Source organism: Trachemys scripta, chromosome 1 (genome assembly GCF_013100865.1).
Source record: "Trachemys scripta elegans isolate TJP31775 chromosome 1, CAS_Tse_1.0, whole genome shotgun sequence".
Lineage (NCBI taxonomy): Eukaryota > Metazoa > Chordata > Testudines > Emydidae > Trachemys > Trachemys scripta.
The window spans coordinates 105,419,812-105,430,042 of NC_048298.1; positions in this window are offsets into that span (position 1 = coordinate 105,419,812).

Below are 10,231 nucleotides of genomic sequence, written 5' to 3' on the forward strand. Positions count from 1 at the left end.
ACTTTGAGACTGGGAAGAGGGTGGTGTCAGGAATCAGGGTCTGCAGCAGAGCCAGTCTCCAGGCAACCTAATGGGCACAGCTGACCTGCAGTAGGCTGCCTGATTGGCTACACCACCCAACTGGAGGGAAGAGTCAGCAGATGAGCTTTTCAGCCCAGCAGGAAGCTAGCAGCTGCTCATAGCATTTACCCATGTCTGTGATAGTGCCTGTGTTGTGACACAGCCCTGCTCCTGCCTTGCTTCACTCCAGGTAACCTTGCTCTGACTCCTGATTTCTTACTTCAGTTCTGACTCTGGGCTACTATTCCTAGCTGGTTTCAGAGTAGCAGCCGTGTTAGTCTGTATCCGCAAAAAGAACAGGAGTTCTTTTTCACATCTACCAATGTGATATATGCCATCATGTGCCAGCAATGCCCCTCTGCCATGTACATTGGCCAAACCGGACAGTCTCTACGCAAAAGAATTAATGGACACAAATCTGACATCAGGAATCATAATACTCAAAAACCAGTGGGAGAACACTTTAACCTGTCTGGTCATTCAATGACAGACATGCGGGTGGCTATATTACAACAGAAAAACTTCAAAAACAGACTCCAACGAGAGACTGCTGAGCTGGAATTGATATGCAAACTAGACACAATCAACTCAGGACTGAATAAGGACTGGGAATGGCTGAGCCATTACAAACATTGAATCTATCTCCCCTTGTAAGTATGCTCACACTTCCTATCAAACTGTCTGTACTGGGCTAGCTTGATTATCACTTCAAAAGTTTTTTTTCTCTTACTTAATTGGCCTCTCAGGGTTGGTAAGACAACTCCCACCTGTTCATGCTCTCTGTATGTGTGTGTATATATCTCCTCAATATTTATTCCACTCTATGTGCATCCAAAGAAGTGGGCTGCAGTCCACGAAAGCTTATGCTCTAATAAATTTGTTAGTGTCTAAGGTGCCACAAGTACTCCTGCTCTTATTCCTAGCTGCTGACTCCTGCTCTACCCACAAGGCCCAACGGCCCACATCCTAGTTACTAACAGGCAGCAGGCCTCCTCTCTTCCTTCCACAGTCAGTCCAGGCACGTGGTGGAGTGGAAGCTTCCATTTACCAATCCCCTTGTGTGCAACCAGTAGGGTGAAAGTTGGACTCTTGTCTCTTGTTCCCCCTGCTGGCTGAATTTGGTGCTGCCTCCTTGTGTGATCAGCAACCCTCCAGAGGAGAATGGGAAAAAAAATGTTGAATAGGGACAGGGAGAGGGGCTATAGTGGGACCGGGGGCCCCAGCAGCCGGGCCACTGGGGGGTGGCACCTTTTGGTTGGGCTCAGGGGTCTGTGGGATGGAAGGAGACTGGAAGGAGTGGTGGTGCTGCTGCACATCAGGGCTCTCGAGGTTATGACCTGCCTTTTTCTACCTCTCTTCACACATGCGCAGGGCCCTGAGGCTCCCTGGTGATATGCTTTGGGAGTCTCAACTGACAGCCTGGGAATCAGTGGCCTACATTATAAACTGAGTTGCTGAGTACAAAAGCACAAGTCTCTTGTTCTAGAATCCTTCTGACACTCAGTATGAAATTTAGCAAACAGCCTTTTAAAGGGGGTCTTGCTTGTCCTCTGAAGTGACAACTATAAATCCCAAAGCTTTTAAAAGTAAGGCTGGTAATCGCACAATGTCCTAAACCTAGATCTGCCTGAATCTCTTAGGTTATGAGGCCATCTAGTGATCAGCTGGTTTAGTACAATTAAAGTGTACTCTGATGTGAAAGCTTCTTACAGAGCTAGGACTTTCATTTAAACATGGACGATCCTTTTGGGTATTTTGGCAGAATGTGGCATGTCCTTATTGCACCTCACCTCCGTCTCCTGTGCCTGTAGTGAAGCACACAATGAGCAATTTATGATTGAGGCACTTCACCGCAGATGTACCAGTACAGACAGATTTCAACTTGCAGGTCTGCTACTAGATGTGGCAAGTGAAGAACTATAGTAAAAATTAAAAGAAACAACATTCACGTTAAAGCAAGATGTTTAGCCACACACGAGTTATGATCTAAAAATTCCCAAAAGCATCCTTATAAGGAATAATACATTCCTACATGATACTATTCATTTTACAGCTGAAATGAAACTGCGTCATTTTGCATCCAAGCTGCTGAAGATGCTGCCTGACAATGCAGAAAGAAATTTGACAAGGAGGTCTTGCCCATTTGCTCAAACAGCAAGAATAAAATGAAAAGAATCAGACAACTTCTCAGGTACAATCATCCTAATCTTCTGACATGAGGCTGCTAAGTTTCTATTTGAACCCTGGTGAAACGTTTTAACATCTAACACGCTTCAATAACACACAGGGCCGGCTCCAGAGTTTTTGCCGCCCCAGGCAGCAAAAAGGAAAAAAAAGAAAAGAAAAAAAGCAACGATCGCAATCTGCGGCACTTCGGCAGCAGCTCTACCGCCACCGCTTCAGTCTTCCGTGGCAATTCAGTGGCTGGTCCTTCGCTCCGAGCGGGAGTGAGGGACCCGCCGCCGAAGAGCTGGACGTGCCGCCCCTCTCCGTTGGCTGCCCCAAGCACCTGCTTGCTGGGCTGGTGCCTGGAGCTGGCCCTAATAACACGTGGGAATTCAAAAATTCTTCCACAGTCACTATCATCTCTGTGATTGGTTGATTGAGAAAAAAGAGGATTGATGACACAGCTTCACAATACTGTCCGGAACTCCCAGAAAGATTGTGTCTCTACATTTATTAATTTAGGCAGAAGCCTAAATTTAGGTGTGATATAAATAAAATATCTAACACTCTAGCACATAATTTTTAAAAAATATATAAAAATCAGAAGCTAACCAATTGATGATCTCCAATAAAACTTCCCTACTGCATAAACACCATCCCCCATTAAATTTGTCCCACTCTAAAAGATCAAGTAAACTGATTAGACTTTCAGGGCACTAGACTGAAAGGCATTAGTCCTGGGTTATTTGGGACCAAGGTGAGGAGCAGGTTTCAAAACTGATAGGCCCTCATTATCAGTCCCTTCTCACTTAAACTGAGAGACTTCATCTTAAGCGTCTCTGCTTATCACAGCTGTCACTGTATTTGTATTCAACTAATGTAATTATGCTGAAATTTGCACTAAGGATGAGGAGGACTTTGATCAAAACATATCATAAACTTTGTACATCAAGGGATGGTACCAAGAGACACTAAACTTACAAAAGCAATTGAAGGAGGTTTCAGAGGGATTTGTTGGATTACTGGCTGATGAGGAAATCTAGCTCAAGCTAATTAACAACAAAGAAATGGAACCACCACAAGGACGGAATAGTTCATTCCCTCTCTTCTAGCATTTAAAACTGGAGATCCAATTTTGTATCTGAAATCTATGTTTGCAAAGAAGGTTATCACAGTTTATTGCATCACAATAGTAAAACAATATGGGAGTAAAATCACAGGGGGCAGGAGAGTTGAATTTAGAATGTTGCCAATTTTTAACAGACTTGCACTCTCATCCAGCCAGCTCTGAATCAGTCATTTGTGTTTTTAGCATATTAGGATCAGTTCAAACTTCATAGTAGGTTAGATGCTAAAAAAGCAGTAAATTTGAAAAACTGTACTGGTAGCTAAACACAAAATATCAGGGACCTACCTAACTAGTTGGTAGACTAGGACTAGATTCTTATGTTTCCTTTCATTTTACTTACAAAATTGCAAACTCTACACTTTGGACAATATGTGCCTTTGTGTGTTTTTGAGGAATTAATATATTGACACACTGAACCACACAAAAACATGATTCATTTCATTTGTGTTTCATTTCACAAAAGCTTTGTGTGTTTTCAGTATGTTTCATGCCCCCTCCCACCCCCCAAGAAAATAACAAATCGGTTCTAGTAGGTTGTGAACATTCACAACAACCGTTCTTCCTGAAAGTCTGAAGCAGCAGGGAGGGAGGGAACTTTTAGGATATGACTACACTGCTAAAAACCCCCACCTGTGGCAGTGTCTCAGAGCCCAGGTCTCTTGGGGCTCATGTCTCAGTGCTAAAAATAGCTGTGTACATGTTCCAGATCAGGTCTTGGAAGCCTAGTAGGGGGTGGGTTTCAGAACCCAAGCGGGAATGTCTGCACGGCTATTTTTAGCACTGTAGCATGAATCCCACCAGCCCAGCTCTGTAGAAGTAGGTTTTGAGAAACTGCCATGTTTGTTTTTTCCCCCCCCCAGTGTAGCTGTACCCTCAGTGGGCACCAGCAGGGTCTACATGGGCCAATTAGTGTACAACATGTTGATGAGCATTAGAATTTACTTGTAGTGCTCATAGCTGCATCAGGTAGACTAGCTCTAAGGCACTTAGGAGCCTACATCCCACAGACAATGACATTTAGGCTCATTTTTAAAATGGAACTTAGGTTCCTAAATCCCATGGGGGCGTTAGACCATTTTATCCACAGTCCCATTGGAACTTGTGGCAACTTGCCAGCATGCCTTTTGCCTCCCCTTGGGCTGACCATGGAGAGAAGAGACCACAGAAAATGATCAATCCAGGCAGCCAGGAAGCACTTCCCTGGTCAGCCAGACACGGTGGGGCCTGTGTCCTTTAAAAGAGGCTGCAAAACATACGCCAACCACTCCTACATGAATTTCTTCCAGCTGTGGATTCAAAGAGCTCTCAGCTGCAGCACGGGGCTGTGGCTGTCAAGGGAGCAGCTGCAGACTGAGGCTTAGCCACTTCCATGCCATACAGCTGCTTATACTACTATGCTGAGAAATTTCACTAGGAGAGTGAGCGCTAGGTGCCATCTGGCTTCCCCTGAATGTACTGTCCTAGTTGTATGGATTGCCCAGTCAGGCCTCCATCTGACTCCATCTTGGTCTCCTGGGTCATTTGCAGAGAGTTCCCTTCCATCAGGCTCATACTGGATGCCTATTTATCCAGGAGTTGCAGGGGCAATTAATGTCACAGCAGTCTGCAGGAAGCAGCTGTGGGGTGAATGGAGAAGCTGTAACTCCTCCCCCCCCTCACCAGATGAACACCAGTGCCCTAAACAAAGCAGCTCCAGCTGGAGCAGCAACAGATGAAGTGGAGGTGGCCTCTGGAGCTGGGCTAGGGAACGAGGGAGAAGAGTCTGGGGAAAGAAGGAGGTCTTGTAGCTCAAACTGAGTGACAGGAGGTGGCTAGTGCAGTAGCAGCCACTGGCTCCTGTGTAAATAGTACAGTACAATGCTGTGGCTGCAGCCACACCAATGCTTCCGCAGCATGATCTGTCCACACTGCTCCCGCAAAGGGAGCTCTGCCCCTTAGGAAGCCCCTGAGGAAGGGAGAGCCTCTGGAACGTGGTGAAAGTAGGGTGTCCAGGGGAAAGGAACATCTCACTGACACTGGAGCACCTCCAACCTGGCCTCCAGCTGTGGACTTGCCAGCTGGCTTCCAGTTTACATCTGGCTGAAACATTCTGAAATTTAGCCATAAAAACGTCACTATCTTTCAATCTGCTCTACTCCATGGTCTATCAGCAAGGGGTGCCCACATGGAGCACAGCCTGGCACTAACCATCCATGGCCTATAGGTTCCCTTGGCCACACATGAATGGGATCACAAACTAGCCTATACCAGCACCTTGTCTGCAGGAACAGGCCCACAACCACAAGGGGTCCATGTTCAGTGGTATACCCATCAATGAGCCTGTAGTAAGGAATGCTTTCTAGGCCTTTTGTGTTACAGATTTCCAGGCATGCCTTGTGCCTAGCAAGTTTTAAAATATTGTTGAGTCTCTCTCCCATTTCCAGACAGAACAGTTACCTCCAGCTGGCTCAGGAGGCATGGGTGGAAGGTTCTGGACCATAAGAACATTATGTTAGAGTATCTCAAGCACTTCCATCCCAAAGGAGTGCATTTGTCAAAGACTGGTTTGGACTTGTTCCACTTCAACCTTCATTTGTGATTTAAGGAATTCTTAGCAATTGGTTTGGGAGAGGATGCACTAGCTGTCTCCTTTTGGGTGTAAACCTTGCAGATTGGCCTGCTTGGTCTACACTACAAAGTCATAGGCTTGGTCTACACTACAAAGTTAGGTCAATGTAAGTTGCCGTGCTTTAACCTATACATTTGTATATCTACACTTAAATTTGTCTCCAGCCAACATAAGAGTTCTATTACAGGAACACGGGACAACCATCTCCCTGAACAGCGTACAGCCATGGTCAACCTACTTTGGTCGACATAGTGTAAATGTAACACTGCATGACCTATGTTGATCCTAAAAGTTCTTCAGCCTTTGTCCCACAATGCCCCAGTCCTGTGACAGTGACAGCTCTGCTTACAGTTTTAAACTCCAGTGCTTAGGGTTACAGTAACTAGAAGCCCCTCCCCCCTTTAAAAATCCTACGTGTTTTTGTAATGCCCTTTCCTGATTGCCCACCATGGCCAGCACTCCTAGTAATTGAGCCTTGACTGTAGTTGAGTGTGCACTGCCCAGCCAACTATGCCAGCTCCATGCATTAAACATGCTCCTGTCTGGAGCAGACAGAAAGTATTAGATCTCCTGAGCCTGTGGGGAAAACAGTGCAGGCACAGCTATAGACCAGCTATAGAAACATGAATATCTATGAGCAGATTGCACAGAGGATGCAGGAAATGGGATACAACAGAGCTCAGCAGCAGTGCTGCGTGAAAGCAAAGGAATTTTGCCACTGATACCACAAGGCAGGAGAGGGCAAGAAGAAATCTGGTGCTGAGCTGCAGACCTGCCACTTTTACAGTGAACTGCACGCCATACTTGGTGGCGACCCCACCAGCACCCCACAGACAAGTGCGGATACCTACTAGGAGACCAAGACCAAGACGCCTTGCTCTGAACAGTGAGGAAGAGGAGGAAGGGGGAAATGCAGTGGGGAACTCCAACCGTGCTACAAACCAGGACCTGTTTGAAACTCTGCAGGAGTCTAGCCAGTCCATTGAGCATGGATGAGCCTGCTGATGAAGGAGCTTGGTTAAGGAAAGGAGCTTAGTTAAGCATCCGAAGAAGTGGGCTGTAGCCCACAGAAGCTTATGCTCCAATAAATTTGTGAGTCTGTAAGGTGCCACAAGTACTCCTGTTCTTTTTGCGGATACAGACTAACACGGCTGCTACTCTGAAACCTTAGTTAAGTATAAAGCAACAGAGAGTCCTGTGGCACCTGTAAGACTAACAGATGTATTGGAGCATAAGCTTTCGTGGGTGAATGTCCACTTCGTCGGATGCATGCTCCAATACATCTGTTAGTCTTACAGGTGCCACAGGACTCTCTGTTGCTTTTTACAGATCCAGACTTACACGGCTACCCCTCTGATACTTAGTTAAGTATGTACATGCATTTTTCCTTACAACGTTTTATTTGTTTTTCCTTCCTCCTTCCCCCCAGCATTTAAAGACAGCCCCTGGTCAATCCCCAAGTTTACAAGACAAAGGTATCAACCTCACTGCTTTACTGGTATATTGTGAGAAACTAAAAAGTTAGGAATCAAATTCAAAACAAATTATTGACCCCTAGTAGGGCAGTCCAGTTACATGATCTGCATCATTTCGATGTCCTGAGCTCAGGAAGAGGTAGAGTCAGCATCTGCTTTTCATTCCCTTGTTGGGCTGGGTGATGGAAGGAGAAGGGCACCGGGAGCACTTTGTTTATGTGAACAGGGATATGCCTTTTATCCTCCTGAGACATCTCCATTCAGCTTCCATGGAGATACTCCGCAATCCTCTCCCGAAGGTTTCTAGGGATGGCGGCTTCCTCTTCTGTAGTAGGACACGTTCCCATGCCACTCTGATGAGTTTGGCTGGCACCATTGCAGAAAATAGGCTAGCGGCATATGGGCCCAGGCAGCTTTGGCACACCGGTAGTAGCTGGATTCTCTGTGCCTTTGTGACCCCCCAAGAGTGAGATATCAGCCAAAATCACCTCTGCCTGTGAACAGTAGTGCCAGTATTCACTGCTATTGCCCTGTACTCGTAGCCATGGAATAGGGGCCACAATTTTATAGCTTCATGCAACAGAAAACCTCACCCACTCCCATCAGGCTGTGTTCACCGTGGTTGGAGCGGGAGTGCGTTGCTGTGCTCCAAAGCTGAAATGTCAATAAGCATTTCTTGTTTAAAGTGTTTATGGGAGTTCAGAAAGGGAATTTTGTAACTGACTTTTCCCTTTCCGCTGTGCCTGTAAATCCAGTGGTAAGTCTGTCTGTTTTTATCAGAAGCTTTTGGCACGGTGGCCTTATGGAGGGCCCCCTCCACACCCACAGAATGCTTGGCCCTGATGAGGAGAAGAATGAAGAGGACGAGGGAGGAGAAGTTCTGGGAGTTCCTACAACCCAGTGCTGTAGACTATGCACAAAGGGCCAATATGATCAACAGCATTGAGAAAAACAGAAGGGACAGGCAAAAGGCCTGAGAGTCCCAGCAGCACAGGAGGGGGAAATGCACCAGGACGTAATGGGTCCTCTTAGGCAGCACACCCAAATGCTGCAGACCCTGGCTGATATACAGGTCCAAAAATCCTAGACTGCCCACCTGTTGAAGTCCTTGGAGAACTCCATGCTTGCTGCTCTCTACATCACCCACAGCATCACAGACTGCATCCTTACCCCTGCCACTCCATGCCGGGCGGGGAGAGGGGCAACAAGGAAAACCACAGCTTCACATACACGGACGTGTGAAAACCACAGATTGGTGTATGTGTAGCCACAACAGACTACATTGGACTCCTTTTTTGATTACACAAGCAGACATCGATGTTTACTTACTTTTCAATAGGAATGTTAGAAGTTTGTGACATTATGTTAGAAGTTTACATGACCTTGTATGTGTTTCTTTGCACTTTGATTTTGTGCACTGAATTTTTGCTCTCAAAATATCTTTATTAGTTCACCACAAATATTGCAGAATGCATAGCAGCAGCAACCACGAAATCAAACGGTACTTATGAATGCACACCAAGCACCACCGACTTCACCGCACCAGGAAACCACCCAGCCGTCTTCATAAAGGTAAAGCAAGCGACCCCACACAATTCAGGGCAGGAGGAAAAGCCCCAGGCCCAGCAGTATTTATAATTGGCAGCAGGCACAACAGAATAGATACAGCAGGGAAAAACCCCAAAATACGTCATTTAAATTACACAAGGCAGACACTATCTCCGGACAGAATGACTCTGGAATATGCTTTTGTAGAGTGAAGTGTCGTTAACATAGTGTACTCACTAGATTAGATCTCAGCAAGAAAAACATCCCAATAGTTTTAGCTGCAGATTGTGTACCGCGTAATACATTCTGCACCTTCTGAGCCAAGAGTTGACGCTTTCCTTGGTGCTGTCCAGATGGCCAATGTACAGCTTCATGAGAGAGCGGAGAAAGGGATAGACTGAGTTTAGCATTTCCACATCGCCAATGATCATCTGCCTGTTGGGGAAGAATTTCCCTGCATACATACAGCAAGCACTCATGATGGGTACGTGCAGTGCTGATGCAGGCAGCCAAGTATGCATAACCCCGAGTGATATGCCAACTTTGGTGGCTGCTGTAACTTGTGTCAACCAAAGTTTGTAGTGCAGACATGGCTGCAATCCCTTTTTTGAAGGTCTGAGCTCTAAAGAGCTGACTACTGATAACCCAACTCTGAAATCAGGGCATGAATTAATTAATCCAGTACCAAAAGTGGAGTGCAGTTTGAATTGCAATTGACAGTACACTAGGAGAGAACACTAATCAGCAGGTATCTGGGGGCTATTCCCCTATGAAGAGCATCCAGATGACCTGGTATGGAATATTAATGGCTAACCTGATGGATATTAAATTATTAGGCTATTGGCTAACAAACCACAGCTCTGATAGTAGAAGGGGGATGAGGTTGTAGAGTTTGTCTTGGGAGTTTTTTCGGGAAGGAGTTGATGATATCCTTAAATTCCTGGGTGAATTGTGGTGGGGGTCTTCTTTGAGTTCTTTATAGAAGGTGGTGCTGGAGAGTTGTCAGTTGGCCTCGTTAACATAGTCATCATGAACCCATCCCAAGGACCTTGTACTTGCTTCCCAAGATGCACAAACATGGGAACCCATGCTGACTCATCATATCTGGCCATAGCACTCTTACAGAAGGAATATCATTCAAGACTCAAAAAAAAAAAAATCCTTAAACAACTCATCACACAAAGATTCAGCTTCTTCCAGGACACAATTGACTTCCTCCAGAAACTCCGCAACATTAACAACCTC